We start from the raw sequence: 18,440 nt of genomic DNA on the forward strand, positions 1-18,440 counted from the left end.
TATCTCGAGCTCCTATCTTGAGCTCCTATCCCGTCCTCCTATCTCGACCTCCTATCCTGTCCTCCTATCTCGACCTCCTATCCTGTCCTCCTATCCTGACCTCCTATCCCGCCCTCCTATCCGTCCTCCTATCTCGACCCCCTATCTCATCCTCATATCCCGACCTCCTATTCCGTCCTCCTATCTCCACCTCGTATCCCGTCCTCATATCCCGACCTCCTAACTCGACCTCCTATCCCGACCATCCCGTCCTCCTATCTTGACCTCCCCGGGTGCCGCTCACAAGGGGGGGGGTGCCAGGGGCGGACTGACCCGCCGCAGCCGCCACCACCACTACTGAGGATCTGGGACACTCGTCCCAGATCCCCAGCAGACAGCAATACCTTCTCCTGTATGCGCTATACACGCACGTACAGGAGAAGGCGTCCCCTCTGTGTGAGCCACATCTGGAGTTTACACAGAGGAGACGTGACCTCCGCCCCCACGCAGCACGCAGTACAGGCGCCGGTGACGTCACTTATCGGTGCCTGTACTGTGGAGGGGAGAAGACGCGGGCCCTGCAGCTGAGGAGATCGCTGCGTGGGATATCAGGTGAGCATCCTTTTTTATTTATTTTTCTCAACTCTGCCCACACCTATGGGGAAGGGGGGGTTACTCTACATATACCTATAGAGGAGGAGGGGGGGAATACTCTACATATACCTATGGGGGAGGGGGGGTTACTCTACATATATACCTATAGGGGAGGAGGGGGGGTTACTCTTCATATACCTAGAGGGGAGGAGGGGGGGGGTTACTCTACATATACCTATGGGGGAGGGGAGTTTACTCTACATATATACCTATAGAGGAGGAAGGGGGGTACTCTACATATACCTATGGGGAAGGGGAGGGGGGGGTTCTCTTCATATACCGAAGGGGAGGGGGGTTACTCTACATATACCTATGGGGAAGGGGAGGGGGTTACTCTACATATACCTATAGGGGAGGAGGGGGGATACTCTACATATACCTATGGGGGGGGGTTACTCTACATATATACCTATAGGGGAGGAGGGGGGTTACTCTACATATATATACCTAGAGGGGAGGAGGGGGGTTACTCTACATATACCTATGGGGGAGGGTGATTTACTCTACATATATACCTATAGGGAAGGAGGGAGGGGTTCACTTTACATATACCTATGGGAAAGGGGAGGGGGGTTACTCTACATATACCTATAGGGGAGGGGGAGGGTTAATCTCTACATATACCTATGGGGAAGGGGAAGGGGGGTTACTCTACATATACCTATGGGGAAGGGGAGGGGGGTTACTCTACATATACCTATGGGGAGGGGGAGGGGGGTTTCTCTACATATACCTATGGGGAAGGGGAGGGGGGTTACTCTACATATACCTATGGGGAAGGGGAGGGGGGGATAACTCTGCCTATACCTATGGGGAAAGGGGAGGAAAGGGGGGGGGGGGTAACTGCCTATACCAATGGGGAAGAGGGGGGTAACTCTGCCTATACCAATGGGGAAGAGGGGGGTAACTCTGCCTATACCAATTGGGATGAGGCGGGGGGTCTGCCTATACCTATGGGAAAAAAGGGGTTTAACTCTGCCTAGGAAACGGGGGGAGTTTTTTTTTAACTCTGCCTATACCTACGGGGAAAGAGGGTGGGGGGAGTCTGCTGCCTATACGTAAGGAGAAAGGGGGGTTAGCTCTGTTCCTATTCCTATTGCGAAGGGGGTTTAACTCTGCTGCCTGTACCTACAGGGAAGGGGGGCTACCTAACTTTATACCTTGATGCCTAACTACTTACCTACATACCCAGCTACCTAACTATGTACATACCTGGCCTTCATACATGGCTGCCTAACTACCTAGCTAGCCCCCTATTTACCTAACTTGTCACCTACCTACATATCTGGCTTCCTGATCTACCTACCTAGTTACCTATTTACCTGGCTACCTACCTACCTGCCCGTTTACTGTGCAGGACACCAAGGAGGGCATTATTACAGTTTGTGGGCCCATAGATGGGAAGATTGTGTAGAGGAGGGCACTGGAAAAATGCAAAGTCTGACATGTTTTTCCTGCAGATGTTAAGAGATCCACATGGCGGTCTTATCCAGACGGAGAAGAAAAGGAAAGAGGACGCTGCTGATCAGAAAATACGTAATTGTGAGTCCTAAAATGTTACCGCAATCACTTATATGGTGTACAGATCCTGTGTACAGCTGATATCTACCGCCTTATGGTCCTGTATATAATCACTTATACAGATCCTTGATAGTACACTGGTCTGTGTATAGTGGTTTTATTCAGTACAGTATGGCGGTATTATCCAGTTATTGTGTGGTGGTATATATTTACTCCTTGTATACCAGTATTATTGGTCATGGAAATTTACCTATGTTAAAGTGTTTCTTAAATATATAAATTTTAGTTTATTGTGTGTGGGATTTAGGTGGAATAGGGGCGTGGCAGAAGATTGACGAGCTGCAGAGCCTAGTAGGGGCCCTTGCTTTCTTTGGTCTGTGGGCCCTGAGTGTTGTCAGTCCGCTCCTGGGAGGGGGTGTAATTAAGGGGGGCAGGGGGTAAATAAAGGGGGGAGGGAGGGGGGTGTAATTAAGGGGGGGGGTGCGGGTGGGGGGGTGCCAAACAAAGGGTCCGCCCCGGGTGCCAAATGCTCTAGGTACGCCCCTGGTCCTGACCACAGTGCTCTCTACTGACCTCTGCTGTCCATTTTAGGAACTGTCCAGAGAAGCATATGTTTGCTATGGGGATTTTCTCCAGTTCCTAAAATGGACAGCAGAGGTCAGCAGAGAGCACTGTGGTCAGGACATCACAGGAAATGCATTTCTTTTTTGGATTTCTCTTTAGTATACAGCCCCTAAAAAGTACTGGAAGGATTAAGATTTTTTAATAGAAGTGATTTACAAATCACTAGGAAAAAAAGAAGAAATATGTGCAGCTCACAATTATATCACCAACCGAGGACAAATGGGTAATGCACCTATACCTATGGTGCCAATAATAAATATTAGAAAAAGAGACAATAATACCCAGACCTCAAGGATGGTAAACTATATGAATACAATTGAAGGAAACAAGGATCGTGCTTCAATTATAATAGGATATAGATTTTATTAAAAAATTAATATAAAATATAAAATATTCCACCTCACAAGGGGCCCCTTGTGAGAGAAGTATACAATGACCTAAAATAGATGACCTAAAATAGACTATCACTGGTAACTAATTAATATCACAGAATGCACTATTAAACTGGAACAGTTAAAGACAAATTGCACTGAAATAGTGAGGGCAAAATATACTGGTATGGACTGAAAGAGTAAAAGACACTTGAATTGCCGGAAAGTCTCTTGGAAATCAGTCCTTTTCACTGGAGAGATGATAATGTAATAATGTGACATGTTCCTCTTAATGAATGACAATGAAACAATATTTAGTGTGTTAAACTGAGGAAGTATTAAAGTTCACAGTTGCTAGTTTCACTGTGTCACTGTGTCAGGACAGATAACAGGCAGCTTTGTGGTACATTACCAGTCCTGAGAGCCGAAGACTCCCGTGAGGCTGGATGGATCTAGCACTTGGATGGTCACTGCAGGTGGGCTACCTCCGAGTCCCGGCGCTGGCAGGCGTCGGGGATGGACACTTTCAGAGGTGGCACTCGCTGGTGGAAAAGTCCTGCAGTGAAGACCAGGTCTGCAACAGACCGATAGTAAATGCCTCTGCCTCGTGAGGGTGGCGTGTAATGTCAATGCCAGCACATGCAGGATGTGCTTTGATTCCACGGCTCGCTGGGGATCCACTCCGAACTGGATGTATATTATGGTCCGGAGCGGCAAGATCAACAGGATCATCTCCGAACCGGACCAGCAAGACCACAGAAGTAAGTCCAGATAGAATTTAAGTGCCAAGTGCAGTCAGTGATAGTCCGCAAACTGACTAGACGCGTTTCAGGGTGTATGAATGGACCCTTCTTCAGTAGTCACATGACTACTGAAGAAAGGGTCCATTCATATACCCTGAAACGCGTCTAGTCAGTTTGCGGCGCCTGCCAGCGCCGAGACTCGGAGGTAGCCCACCTGCAGTGACCATCCAAGTGCTAGATCCATCCAGCCTCCATCTGTTCAGTGAGCGGAACAATGACGCGGCCCATCAATCAAGCGGAGGGGGCGTCGCTCCCGGGCAAAGAACGGGAGTAGGTGAGAAGAGCTCCCCGCCCAGGTGACTACTTACGGCGGCGGCGGTGACTAGTTTATAACTTCATATCTTCACCATCCCTGGGGGCAGGAGCGTCCCCCGGGGATGGTGAGGACAACAATTTTACCCTATATAACGCTTTGCCAAGCATTATATAGGGTAAAATCTGATTATTGGTTCCCTTTAAGCACCAAACCAATTTTATTTTTGCATTTTAATTTTTTCCTCCTCGACTTCTAAAAATCATAACTCTCTTATATTTCCATGCACAGACCCATATGAGGGCTTGTTTTTTGCGTCACCAATTGTACTTTGTAATCACATCACTTATTTTACCATAAAATGTATGGCGCAAGCAAACAAATATTATTTATGTGGGAAAATTGAAAAGAAAACCGCAATTTAGCAAATTTTGTTTTCCCTGTGTACATTTTCCGGTAAAAATAACATGTTTTCTTTATTCTGTGAGTCAATACGATATGATACCCATGCTGTATGCTTTTCTTTAATTGTAGCACTTAAAAAAAATCTCAAACCATTTTAAAAAAAATGAGTATGTTTGAAAGTGCCCTATTTTGAACACCTATAACTTTCTCATTTTTCCGTATATGGAGCGGTATGAGAGCTCATTTTTTGCGCCATGGTCTTTAGTTTTTATGAGAACCACTTTTGCTTAGGTTTTACTTTTTATTAATTTTTTATTAATTTTTTTGGGAATAAAATGTGACAAAAAAGCAGCAATTTTGGACTTAAAAAAAAAATATATATATATATATATATATATGTTTACGCCGTTCACCGTACGGGATGATTAACAATATATTTTAATAGTTCAGATTTTTGTGCACGTGGCAATGCCAAATATGTGTATTAATAATTTTTTTACGCTTTTTGGGGGTAAAATGGGAAAACGGACGTTTTACTTTTTTATTGGGGGAGGGGATTTTACTATTTTTTTACTTTTTTATTTTAAATTTTTTCACTTTTTTTTTTACACTTTTTATGTCCCCATAGGGGACTATTCTTTGCAATCAATTGATTGCTAATACTGTTCAGTGCTATGTATAGGACATAGCACTGCTTAGTATTAGCGGTCATCTTCTGCTCTGGTCTGCTCGATCGCAGACCAGAGCAGAAGCCCGCGGGAGAACGGCCGGAGCCAGATGAGGGGACCTCCGGCCGCCATGCTGGATGATCGGATCGCCGCGGCAGCGCTGTAGGCGATCCGATCATCCATTCAAAGTACCGCACTGCTGCAGATGCCATGATCTGTATTGATCACGGCAACTGAGGGGTTAATGGCAGACATCAGCGTGATCGCGGATGTCCGCCATTACCGGCGGGTCCCTGGCTGCTGATAGCTGCTGCCGGGCATGATGCGAGCACCGCTCCAGTGCTCACGATCATGGTGGCGCGTAAATGGGCTTGCTGGGAGTTGTAGTTTGGCAACTCCTGGAAGGCTGCAATGAAGATCACTTACCGCTGATCTTTACTGCTGCCGCTGCCTCTGCCGGTCCCGCCGCTGCTTGTCCCGCCCGCTGCCGGTCCTGCAGCGATCGCCGGTCCTGCCGCGATTGTCGGTCCCGGCACCCTACGCCATCTTCCCCCCGCTCTGCCCCAACATCCAGGGGTGGGCAGAGCTGGGATTTCAACTTTGACCTCCCGCCCCCCCCCCTCCTGCCATTTGTCAGTCTGTCCTGACGACCAATGGCAGGGGATAGGAGCGAGGTATCAGCTGCCACCTCGTTCCTATCCCTCAGGATGATCGGAGCTGTCTCTGACAGCTCCGATCATCCCTATTTTCTGGGCTATCGGGTCCCCAGAGACCCGATCAGCCTGGAACCCTGCAAGTCCTTGTCATTAGTCAGTCACGACAACCATCAGCAGCAGGGGACCATTCTGATTGGTCCCCAGCTGCATAATGTCATCAGTCAGCTGTTCAGAACAGCTGCAATTACGTTTCTATCACCATGCCAACGGACATGGTGATAGAAAATGTATTGGTCGTTTATACGTCCATTTGTGGGAAGGGGTTATTGGGCATTGTAATCTACAGTATGACATATGCTGTGCTCATTGTACTGCTTTTATAAGGTACAATCCAAGCAAATATTTGTCTTGGCACTCTTCCCCAAATACAGGTCTGAAATGTTTTTTTTAACTTTAAGGTACATTCACATATACAGGATCTGCTGCAGATTTGATGCTGTGTTCAGTCATTTTGTTTACATTGAAACCTGAAACTTCAAATCTGCAGTATGTAAGGTTGAAAAAAGACCAGAGTCCATCAAGTTCAACCTATATCCCTAAGGAGTCCCTACTGAGTTGATCCAGAGGAAGGCAACAAACCCTTATACTAGAGGTAAAAATTCCTTCCCGACTTCAAATATGGCAGTAAGAATAAATCCCTGGATCAACGTTCTGTCCCTATAAATCTAGAATCCATAACCAGCAATGTTATTACTCTCCAAAAATGCATCCAAACCCCTTTTGAACTCTCTTACCGAGTTAACCATGACCACCTCCTCTGGCAGAGAGTTCCATAGTCTCACTGCTCTCACAGTAAAGAACCCCCATCTGTGCTGGTATAGAAACCTTCTTTCCTCTAAACGAAGAGGATGCCCCCTTGTTATAGTGACAGTCCTGGGCATACATACTATAGATCATGAGAGAGATCTATGTACTGCCCCCTGATATATTTATACATAGTTATTGGGTCTCCCCTAAGCCTTCTTTTTTTCTAAAATAAATAACCCTAATTCTGATAATCTTTCTTGGTACTGTAGTCCTCCCATTCCCTGTATTACTCTGGTTGCCAGTATTTGAATCCTCTCAAGCTTCACCATATCTTTGTTGTACACTGGTGCCCAGTACTGTACACAGTATTCTATGTGTGGTCTGACAAGTGATTTGTACAGTGGTAGCCTTAGGGTCTATTCACACATACAGTATTTGAAGCTGTAACTCTTCCCATGTGGTAAAGTTATTCTATCCAGAGGATAAGGCATATGGCATGCACAATGATCCCAAGAACAAGGACAAAATCTTCCCCCAGAATAAAAAGGGTACATAGCGCCTGTGCAAAGCTTAGTAGCCTCATAGAGAATGAAAAGAGCACTGGCTACGGATGAACAAATGTTTAAAAAATTTGATTCGGCAAATTTGCCGCATTTTCCGGGGAAAAATTGTTTGCGATGAATATCTATTTAAAGCGCCTATTTCTGACACAGAGAGCCTTAATTGGGGTGTAGAACACTTTGCCTTGTCGTAAAATGCATAGGGAGAGTGCTGTGTTAGTGAAATAATACTGTTATTCAGTATCACATGCAGATTACAGGCTTCGCTATTAGAATCACTGACACAGAATGTCTGGATCTGGCAGCAGGGTCGGAAGACCTTATTGCATAACAATTGATTCGATTAAAGAGATATTTTATGTCATTTTTATTTAATTTTATTTGAATTTATTTGAATTTTTTTAAATCCATTTTTGAGGACCCTTTCTGGTGAGCATCGAGCTGGCGTTCCACCGCGAGGCGAGCTACCACCTGTTCCAGCCCCTGCCTCTCAGCGCTCCCCCAACTGTGAAAGTGCAAATGTTTCATTTAATCAGTTTGTGGTAAATCAACAACCATAGGGCCCAGTATTAATAAGATTACATCAATTTTTAAAAATTTTAGTTTACTTTGAACTAATACTGTATGACCACGAAACCCAATATAACAAGGAGTCACATGGTGGCACAATGACAGAGCCTAGAGGCTTCAGCAGCCCGACAAGACAATGATAGAAAAGATTAAATATATTTTATAAACTTCAAATTGAAGATTTTAGATAGAATAAAATTTTAACAATGTAATTCAAGGTGCCAACAGCATGAGGAGACCATTTGGTGGCACAAAGACACAGCCTGGAGATGGCAGCAGCATGAGGAGACCATAATGTGTCAGAATGACACAGCCTGGAATTGGCAGCAGAAAGAGAAGACCATATAGTGGCAGAATGACCCAGCCTGGAGGTGGCAACAGTCTGACAAGACCATAGGGCCTCATAATCAAATAGATTAAAGATATTTTTTTTAAATTTAAATTGAAGAATTCAAATAGATTAACATGAACATTCTCAAGTAATGTGCCAGCAGCATGAGGAGACCACATGGCCATGGTGTGTCTCGTCTTCCTCATCACCCTGTATCTCCACAGCCTGCTCCTGCTCCTCCTATCCTGTCAGATGACTATAAAAACCATCCATTTCACAAAACCTTTCCTGTACTCCACTGCCCCCCTCCCCTCCTCCTCCAGTATAGCCCCCGCAGTGCTCAAGTGGCTTCGTGATGTAGGCGCCACGTCTCCAGTGCCCTGACCAGCCATCGTTTCCAATACATGTTGTAGTAGATGAAGCAGTGAAATGACATTGTTCATCCTGTAATCCTGGCGACTGACTAATAATGGTGCTTCCTCAAAGGGCCTGAGCAAACGGCAGGTGTCATGTATGAGCTGCCACTGGTTCACATTGAAGTTACACAGGGGAGTCCCCTTATCCGTTTGGATCATCAAGAAATCGGTGATAGCTTTTCTCTGTTCTTATAGTCGGTTTAACATATGGAGGGTGGAATTCCAACATGTGGAAATGTTGCAAATCAGACTATGTTGGGGGATGCCGTTCTGACGCTGCAGCTCAAGGAGGGCATGCTTTGCGGTGTACGAGTGGCTGAAGTGCATGCAAAGTTTTCTTCCCATTGTTAGAATGTCTTGCAGATGGGGTGAATACTTTAGAAACCGCTTGACAACCAGATTGAACACCTGTGCCATGCAGGGTGCATGGCTCAGGCTTCATTGAAGCAGCGCAGAAGATGTTCTTCCCATTGTCGGTCACCATGGTTCCCATTTCCAGTTTTCATGGAGTAAACCATGATTCGATTTCTTGATGAATGACTTTTGGCAGTTCCTCCCCTGTGTGATTCCGTTTGCCAAAGCAAAACATGTGAAGAACAGCATGCCACACATGGTATGCTGGAGGGACATTTTTATAAAAGATATTAATTAAAATTAATTAAAATTTAAATTAGTTTATTAAAATTAATTAAAGTTATTGTCACGATGCCGGCTGGCAGGTAGTGGACCCTCTGTGCCAGAGAGGGATTGGCGTGGACCGTGCTAGTGGACCGGTTCTAAGCCACTACTGGTTTTCACCAGAGCCCGCCGCAAAGCGGGATGGTCTTGCTGCGGCGGTAGTGACCAGGTCGTATCCACTAGCAACGGCTCACCTCTCTGGCTGCTGAAGATAGGCGCGGTACAAGGGAGTAGGCAGAAGCAAGGTCGGACGTAGCAGAAGGTCGGGGCAGGCAGCAAGGATCGTAGTCAGGGGCAACGGCAGAAGGTCTGGAAACACAGGCAAGGAACACACAAGGAACGCTTTCACTGGCACTAAGGCAACAAGATCCGGCAAGGGAGTGCAAGGGAAGTGAGGTAATATAGGGAAGTGCACAGGTGAAAACCCTAATTGGAACCACTGCGCCAATCAGCGGCGCAGTGGCCCTTTAAATCGCAGAGACCCGGCGCGCGCGCGCCCTAGGGAGCGGGGCCGCGCGCGCCGGGACAGAACAGACGGGGAGCGAGTCAGGTAGGGGAGCCGGGGTGCGCATCGCGAGCGGGCGCTACCCGCATCGCGAATCGCATCCCGGCTGGCAGCGGGATCGCAGCGCCCCGGGTCAGAGGACGTGACCGGAGCGCTGCAGCGGAGGGAGTGAAGCGAGCGCTCCGGGGAGGAGCGGGGACCCGGAGCGCTCGGCGTAACAGTACCCCCCCCCTTGGGTCTCCCCCTCTTCTTGGAGCCTGAGAACCTGAGGAGCAGACTTTTGTCAAGGATGTTGTCCTCAGGTTCCCAGGATCTCTCTTCAGGACCACAACCCTCCCAGTCTACTAAAAAAAAATTTTTCCCTCTGACCTTTTTGGCAGCCAAAATTTCCTTGACCGAGAAGACGTCCGAGGAGCCGGAAACAGGAGTGGGAGGAACAGATTTGGGAGAAAAACGGTTGAGGATGAGTGGTTTGAGAAGAGAGACGTGAAAGGCATTAGGGATACGAAGAGAAGGAGGAAGAAGAAGTTTATAAGAGACAGGATTAATTTGACACAAAATTTTGAAAGGACCAAGATAGCGTGGTCCCAACTTGTAGCTAGGGACACGGAAGCGGACATATTTAGCGGAGAGCCATACCTTGTCTCCAGGGGAAAAAACGGGGGGAGCTCTTCTTTTCTTATCCGCGAACCTCTTCATGCGTGAAGAAGCCTGTAAGAGAGAATTTTGGGTCTCTCTCCATATAATGGAAAGGTCACGAGAAATTTCATCCACAGCGGGCAGACCAGAGGGCAAGGGGGTAGGGAGGGGGGGAAGAGGGTGACGGCCGTACACCACGAAAAATGGGGATTTGGAGGAAGATTCAGAGACCCTGAAGTTATACGAGAATTCGGCCCATGGAAGGAGATCTGCCCAGTCATCCTGGCGGGAGGAAACAAAATGTCGCAAATAATCACCCAGGATCTGGTTAATTCTTTCTACTTGTCCATTGGACTGGGGATGATATGCAGAGGAAAAATTTAATTTAATCTTGAGTTGTTTACAGAGAGCCCTCCAGAATTTAGACACGAATTGGACCCCTCTATCCGAGACAATCTGCGTAGGCAACCCGTGAAGACGAAAAATGTGTACAAAAAATTGTTTAGCCAACTGAGGCGCAGAAGGAAGACCAGGAAGAGGGATGAAATGTGCCATTTTGGAGAATCGATCAACGACCACCCAAATAACGGTGTTGCCACGGGAAGGGGGTAAATCAGTAATAAAATCCATACCAATCAGGGACCAAGGCTGTTCGGGGACAGGCAGAGGATGAAGAAAACCAGCGGGCTTCTGGCGAGGAGTCTTATCCCGGGCACAGATAGTGCAGGCTCGCACAAAGTCCCCAACATCCGTCTCCAGAGTCGGCCACCAATAGAAGCGGGAGATGAGTTGCACAGATTTCTTGATGCCCGCATGACCTGCGAGATGGGAGGAGTGACCCCATTTGAGGATTCCGAGGCGTTGGCGTGGAGAAACAAAGGTCTTTCCTGGAGGAGTCTGCCTGATGGAGGCAGGAGAAGTGGAGATCAGGCAGTCAGGTGGAATGATGTGTTGCGGAGGGAGATCAACTTCTGAGGCATCCGAGGAACGAGAGAGAGCATCGGCCCTAATGTTCTTATCGGCAGGACGAAAGTGAATCTCAAAATTAAATCGGGCAAAGAACAGAGACCACCGGGCCTGGCGAGGATTCAGCCGTTGGGCAGACTGGAGGTAGGAGAGGTTCTTGTGGTCGGTGTAGATAATAACAGGAAATCTTGATCCCTCCAGCAGATGCCTCCATTCCTCAAGTGCTAATTTAATGGCTAGAAGCTCTCGATCCCCGATGGAGTAGTTCCTCTCCGCTGGAGAGAAGGTCCTAGAGAAAAAACCACAAGTGACAGCATGCCCGGAAGAATTTTTTTGTAGAAGAACAGCTCCAGCTCCCACTGAGGAGGCATCAACCTCCAATAGGAAGGGTTTGGAAGGGTCAGGTCTGGAGAGCACGGGAGCCGAAGAAAAGGCAGACTTGAGTCGTTTAAAGGAGTCTTCTGCTTGAGGAGGCCAGGACTTGGGGTCAGCATTTTTTTTGGTTAAAGCCACGATAGGAGCCACAATGGTAGAAAAATGTGGAATAAATTGCCTGTAATAATTGGCGAACCCCAAAAAGCGTTGGATAGCACGGAGTCCGGAGGGGCGTGGCCAATCTAAGACGGCAGAGAGTTTGTCTGGATCCATCTGTAGTCCCTGGCCAGAGACCAAATATCCTAGAAAAGGAAGAGATTGGCATTCAAACAGACATTTCTCAATTTTGGCATAGAGTTGGTTGTCACGAAGTCTCTGAAGAACCATACGGACATGCTGGCGGTGTTCTTCTAGATTGGCAGAAAAAATTAGGATATCGTCCAGATATACAACAACACAGGAGTATAACAGATCACGAAAAATTTCATTGACAAAGTCTTGGAAGACGGCAGGGGCATTGCACAGTCCAAAGGGCATGACCAGATACTCAAAGTGTCCATCTCTGGTGTTAAATGCCGTTTTCCACTCGTCCCCCTCTCTGATGCGGATGAGGTTATAGGCGCCTCTTAAGTCCAATTTAGTGAAGATGTGGGCACCTTGGAGGCGATCAAAGAGTTCAGAGATGAGGGGTAAGGGGTAGCGGTTCTTAACCGTGATTTTATTAAGACCGCGGTAGTCAATGCAAGGACGTAGGGAGCCATCTTTTTTGGACACAAAGAAAAATCCGGCTCCGGCAGGAGAGGAGGATTTACGGATAAAGCCCTTTTTTAGATTCTCCTGGACGTATTCGGACATGGCAAGAGTCTCTGGGGCAGAGAGAGGATAAATTCTGCCCCGGGGTGGAGTAGTACCCGGGAGGAGGTCGATAGGGCAATCATAAGGCCTGTGAGGAGGTAGAGTCTCAGCTTGTTTTTTGCAGAAAACATCCGCGAAGTCCATATAGGCCTTAGGGAGACCGGTTACTGGAGGAACCACAGAGTTACGGCAAGGGTTACTGGGAACCGGTTTTAGACAGTTCTTGGAACAAGAGGACCCCCAACTCTTGATCTCCCCAGTGGACCAATCCAGGGTTGGGGAATGAAGTTGAAGCCAGGGAAGTCCAAGGAGAATCTCCGAGGTGCAATTGGGGAGGACCAAAAGTTCAATCCTCTCATGATGAGATCCGATGCTCATAAGAAGGGGCTCCGTGCGGAAACGTATGGTACAGTCCAATCTTTCATTATTTACACAATTGATGTAGAGGGGTCTGGCGAGACTGGTCACCGGGATGTTGAACCTGTTGACGAGAGAGGCCAAAATAAAATTTCCTGCAGATCCAGAGTCCAAGAAGGCCACTGTAGAGAAGGAGAAGGCAGAGGCAGACATCCGCACAGGCACAGTAAGACGTGGAGAAGCAGAGTAGACATCAAGGACTGTCTCACCTTTGTGCGGAGTCAGCGTACGTCTTTCCAGGCGGGGAGGACGGATAGGACAATCCCTCAGGAAGTGTTCGGTACTAGCACAGTACAGGCAGAGGTTCTCCATACGGCGTCGTGTCCTCTCTTGAGGTGTCAGGCGAGACCGGTCGACCTGCATAGCCTCCACGGCGGGAGGCACAGGAACAGATTGCAGGGGACCAGAGGAGAGAGGAGCCGAGGAGACGAAACGCCTCGTGCGAACAGAGTCCATATCTTGGCGGAGTTCCTGACGCCTTTCAGAAAAACGCATGTCAATGCGAGTGGCTAGGTGAATAAGTTCATGTAGATTAGCAGGAATTTCTCGTGCGGCCAGAACATCTTTAATGTTGCTGGATAGGCCTTTTTTGAAGGTCGCGCAGAGGGCCTCATTATTCCAGGACAATTCTGAAGCAAGTGTACGGAATTGTACGGCATACTCGCCAACGGAAGAATTACCCTGGACCAGGTTCAACAGGGCAGTCTCAGCAGAAGAGGCTCGGGCAGGTTCCTCAAAGACACTTCGGATTTCCGAGAAGAAGGAGTGTACAGAGGCAGTGACGGGGTCATTGCGGTCCCAGAGCGGTGTGGCCCATGACAGGGCTTTTCCGGACAGAAGACTGACTACGAAAGCCACCTTAGACCTTTCAGTGGGAAACAGGTCCGACATCATCTCCAGATGCAGGGAACATTGGGAAAGAAAGCCACGGCAAAACTTAGATTCCCCATCAAATTTATCCGGCAAGGATAAGCGTATCCCAGGAGCGGCCACTCGCTGCGGAGGAGGTGCAGGAGCTGGCGGAGGAGATGACTGCTGAAGCTGTGGTAGCAACTGTTGTAGCATAACGGTCAGTTGAGACAGCTGTTGGCCTTGTTGCGCTATCTGTTGTGACTGCTGGGCGACCACCGTGGTGAGGTCAGCGACAACTGGCAGAGGAACTTCAGCGGGATCCATGGCCGGATCTACTGTCACGATGCCGGCTGGCAGGTAGTGGACCCTCTGTGCCAGAGAGGGATTGGCGTGGACCGTGCTAGTGGACCGGTTCTAAGCCACTACTGGTTTTCACCAGAGCCCGCCGCAAAGCGGGATGGTCTTGCTGCGGCGGTAGTGACCAGGTCGTATCCACTAGCAACGGCTCACCTCTCTGGCTGCTGAAGATAGGCGCGGTACAAGGGAGTAGGCAGAAGCAAGGTCGGACGTAGCAGAAGGTCGGGGCAGGCAGCAAGGATCGTAGTCAGGGGCAACGGCAGAAGGTCTGGAAACACAGGCAAGGAACACACAAGGAACGCTTTCACTGGCACTAAGGCAACAAGATCCGGCAAGGGAGTGCAAGGGAAGTGAGGTAATATAGGGAAGTGCACAGGTGAAAACCCTAATTGGAACCACTGCGCCAATCAGCGGCGCAGTGGCCCTTTAAATCGCAGAGACCCGGCGCGCGCGCGCCCTAGGGAGCGGGGCCGCGCGCGCCGGGACAGAACAGACGGGGAGCGAGTCAGGTAGGGGAGCCGGGGTGCGCATCGCGAGCGGGCGCTACCCGCATCGCGAATCGCATCCCGGCTGGCAGCGGGATCGCAGCGCCCCGGGTCAGAGGACGTGACCGGAGCGCTGCAGCGGAGGGAGTGAAGCGAGCGCTCCGGGGAGGAGCGGGGACCCGGAGCGCTCGGCGTAACAGTTATTTATTATTTAAATTTTTTATGTAATGTGCCAGCAGCATGAGGAGACCACATGGCGGCACAATGACACAGCTTGGAGGTGGCAGGAGCATAAGGAGACCATATAGTGGCAGTTTGACCAAGCCTGGAGGTGGCAGCAGCAAGAGGAGACCATAGGGCCTCACAATTGAAAAGATTAAAGATGTATTTCAAAATTTAAATTGAATATTTTCAATAGATTAACATAATAATTTTTATGTAATGTGCCAGCAGAATTAGGAGACCACATGGCAGCACAATGACACAGCCTGGAGGTTGCACCAGCATGAGGAGACCAAAATGTGGTAGAATGACCAAGCCTGGAGGTTGCAGCAGCAAGAGGAGACCATATGGTGACAGAATGACACACCCTGGAGGTGGCGGCAGCCTAATGAGACCAAAGGGCCTCACAATTGAAAAGATTAAAGATATTTTTTTAAATTGCATGTGGCCATGTGAACATCCTCCGGATACTTGATAAAAACTGCCACATCACAGAGTAGCTGATTTTCTCCCCAACAGACTGCACTGACTGACTGCTACTGCTGCCAACTCCAGGGACCCTTGTTCCACTACCTCTCAGGCAGGTAGGCTGCGGTGAAGCAGGTGGTCTACCCCTGGCACGTTTGGCTTGAGACATCCCACTGCTGCCACCATGCTGGCTCAACTGCTGCCTCATGGGCAACCTGCCACCCTCTTCTCCTGAAAAGCAGGAGCAGGAGATCTGGTACACGGCAAGGCAATACAAAGGAACGCTTTCTCTTGGGCACAAGGCAACAAAGATCCGGCAGAGAACTGAGGAGGGTGGAGGAATTTATAAACAAGCCACAGGTGGTTACACTAATGAGCATACTGGCCCTTTAAATCTTAAAGCTCCGGTGCGCGCATGCCCTAAGGGACGGGGACACGCACGGGGGAGCAGAGAGGTGGAAGCAGAGGCAGGAGAAACACCCAGAGAGTGACGGACTGGGGCTCACATGCGGGCGCATCCCGCGATGCGAGTGCCAGCCCCATCATCAGCAGAAGGTAAGGGGACCATGCGCTCACGGCCAGCGTGTGAGGCCGGAGCGCATAGTGTAACAAGCAGGTGATTATGGCTTTTAGTGCTCTGCTCACTCTAACTGGCTGGCTACTATTAGCTTTTCAGTTGTTGTACACACCAGTGCTGCAGCACACAGTCGCTGTGTACTACACCCAAAATTGCACTTCCACTCTCAATCTCTCTCCCTTCCCTATCAGTGCTTCTAGGCTGGATTTAAGCTTGAGGTGAATCGCTGCTGTAATACATCTACAACTGCACTTTCTCTCTCAATCTCTCTCTCCCTTCCCTATCATTGCTTCTAGGCTGGATTTGGGCTTGAGGTGAATAATTGCTGTAAAAATGCTTTCCCGTGCAACACACTGCCATCTGTCCCTCTCTCTCTGCAACAGAATGCTGATGTGACTGGCCGCAAGATGGCTGCCAATTATATAGGGCTGTGACATCACAGGGGTGGCTGGCTGCCCAGTGTTCCTTTCCCCATGTCCCAGCGTTCCTTGCCCCATGTCCTGACATCAGGGGCGGATCCAGAGTCGAGTCTCGGGAGGGGCACTATTTTGTGTTGGCGGACAGAAAATAAGATTACGGAACTTACAATATTATTAAATGTATCATACAGTTCTAACCTTGTTTAAGACTCTTAGGCCGTGCTCATATGTCAGAATAATAATCAAATATACCAATTGCCACAGAATGGGAAAGTGCTAAAGAAATTTTTACCATTTAAAACTACAGCTCCCAGTATGACCTAAGCAGTGGTAAGGGGATGCTGGGAGTTGTTGTTTCACCCATCATAACTGCAGAACTTACAAGTGACTACAGCTCTGATGGGACATAGTGAGGAGAATACAGAATGATATCAGTGACTACAGATGACCTCTTCTCTATAGTGAGGAGAATACCCAATGATATCAGTGACTACAGATGACCTCTTCTCTATAGTGAGGAGAATACACAATGATATCAGTGATTACAGGTGACGTCTCCTCTATAGTGAGGAGAATACACAGTGATATCAGTGACTACAGGTGACGTCTTATCATTGTGTATTCTCCTCACTATAGAGAAGACGTCACCTGTAATCACTGATATCATTGTGTATTCTCCTCACTATAGAGAAGATGTCACCTGTAGTCACTGATATCATTGTGTATTCTCCTCACTATAGAGAAGACGTCACCTGTAATCACTGCTATCATTGTGTATTATCCTCCCTATAGAGATGTCACCTGTAGTCACTGATATCATTGTGTATTCTCCTCACTATAGAGAAGACGTCACCTGTAGTCACTGATATCATTGTGTATTCTCCTCACTATAGAGAAGATGTCACCTGTAGTCACTGATATCATTGTGTATTCTCCTCACTATAGAGAAGACGTCACCTGTAATCACTGATATCATTGTGTATTCTCCTCACTATAGAGAAGACGTCACCTGTAATCACTGATATCATTGTGTATTCTCCTCACTATAGAGATCAGTGATTACAGGTGACGTCTTCTCTATAGTGAGGAGAATACACAATGATATCAGTGATTACAGGTGACGTCTTCTCTATAGTCTTTCCTTATCTAATTCAGCTGGTACATACCGCCAGGATTTGTTCCAGCTAAATCTTCTCTCTGCAGAACTTGATGCCCAGACGTCTCCTGGGCATCACTGTATTCTTTGAATATAATACTCAGAGAAGTATGAAAGACAAAAAGGGACAATGCGCCTATCTATGTGCCGTTATCCTTATTACAAGTGACAGGTGAGGAAGCGTAAGGAATGCTCTCACCTGGTGGTGTTATGCTGAGAGCATAACACCTGTTGCAGCGTGAAGGGGCCCAACTGGTGTGGGTAAGTGGAAATCCACGGTGTGTTGCTCGGATCCACCCGTCCGTCCGGACGGTCTGAGAGTATGAGTGGTAGCGGGGAAAAAGGAATCCGATCCTGGCGCTCACCCGTGCGGCAGCTGAGGAAATGATGTCAGGAGCTGTGATGAGGTAAAAGATGCACTTTATTTTGAATAAAGCAGGGACTTTATTGCTTTATTCAAAATAAAGTGCATCTTTTACCTCATCACGGCTCCTGACATCATTTCCTCAGCTGCCGCACGGGTGAGCGCCAGGATTGAATATAATACTGGCACACACCCTCTGAATATAATTCTGACACACTGTACCCCCTGAATATACAACACACTGTATCCTCTGAATATAATACCGCCATACACTGTACCCTCTGAATATAATACTATCACACACTGCACCCTCTGAATATAATACTATCACACACTGTGCCCTCTAAATATAATACTACCACACACTGTACTCTCTGAATATAATACTACCTCACACTGCACCCTCTGAATATAATACTACCACACACTGTTCCCTCTAAATCTAATACTACCACACAGTGCATTCTCTGAATATAACTTGCTGTGC

Source organism: Hyla sarda, chromosome 5 (assembly GCF_029499605.1).
Source record: "Hyla sarda isolate aHylSar1 chromosome 5, aHylSar1.hap1, whole genome shotgun sequence".
Lineage (NCBI taxonomy): Eukaryota > Metazoa > Chordata > Amphibia > Anura > Hylidae > Hyla > Hyla sarda.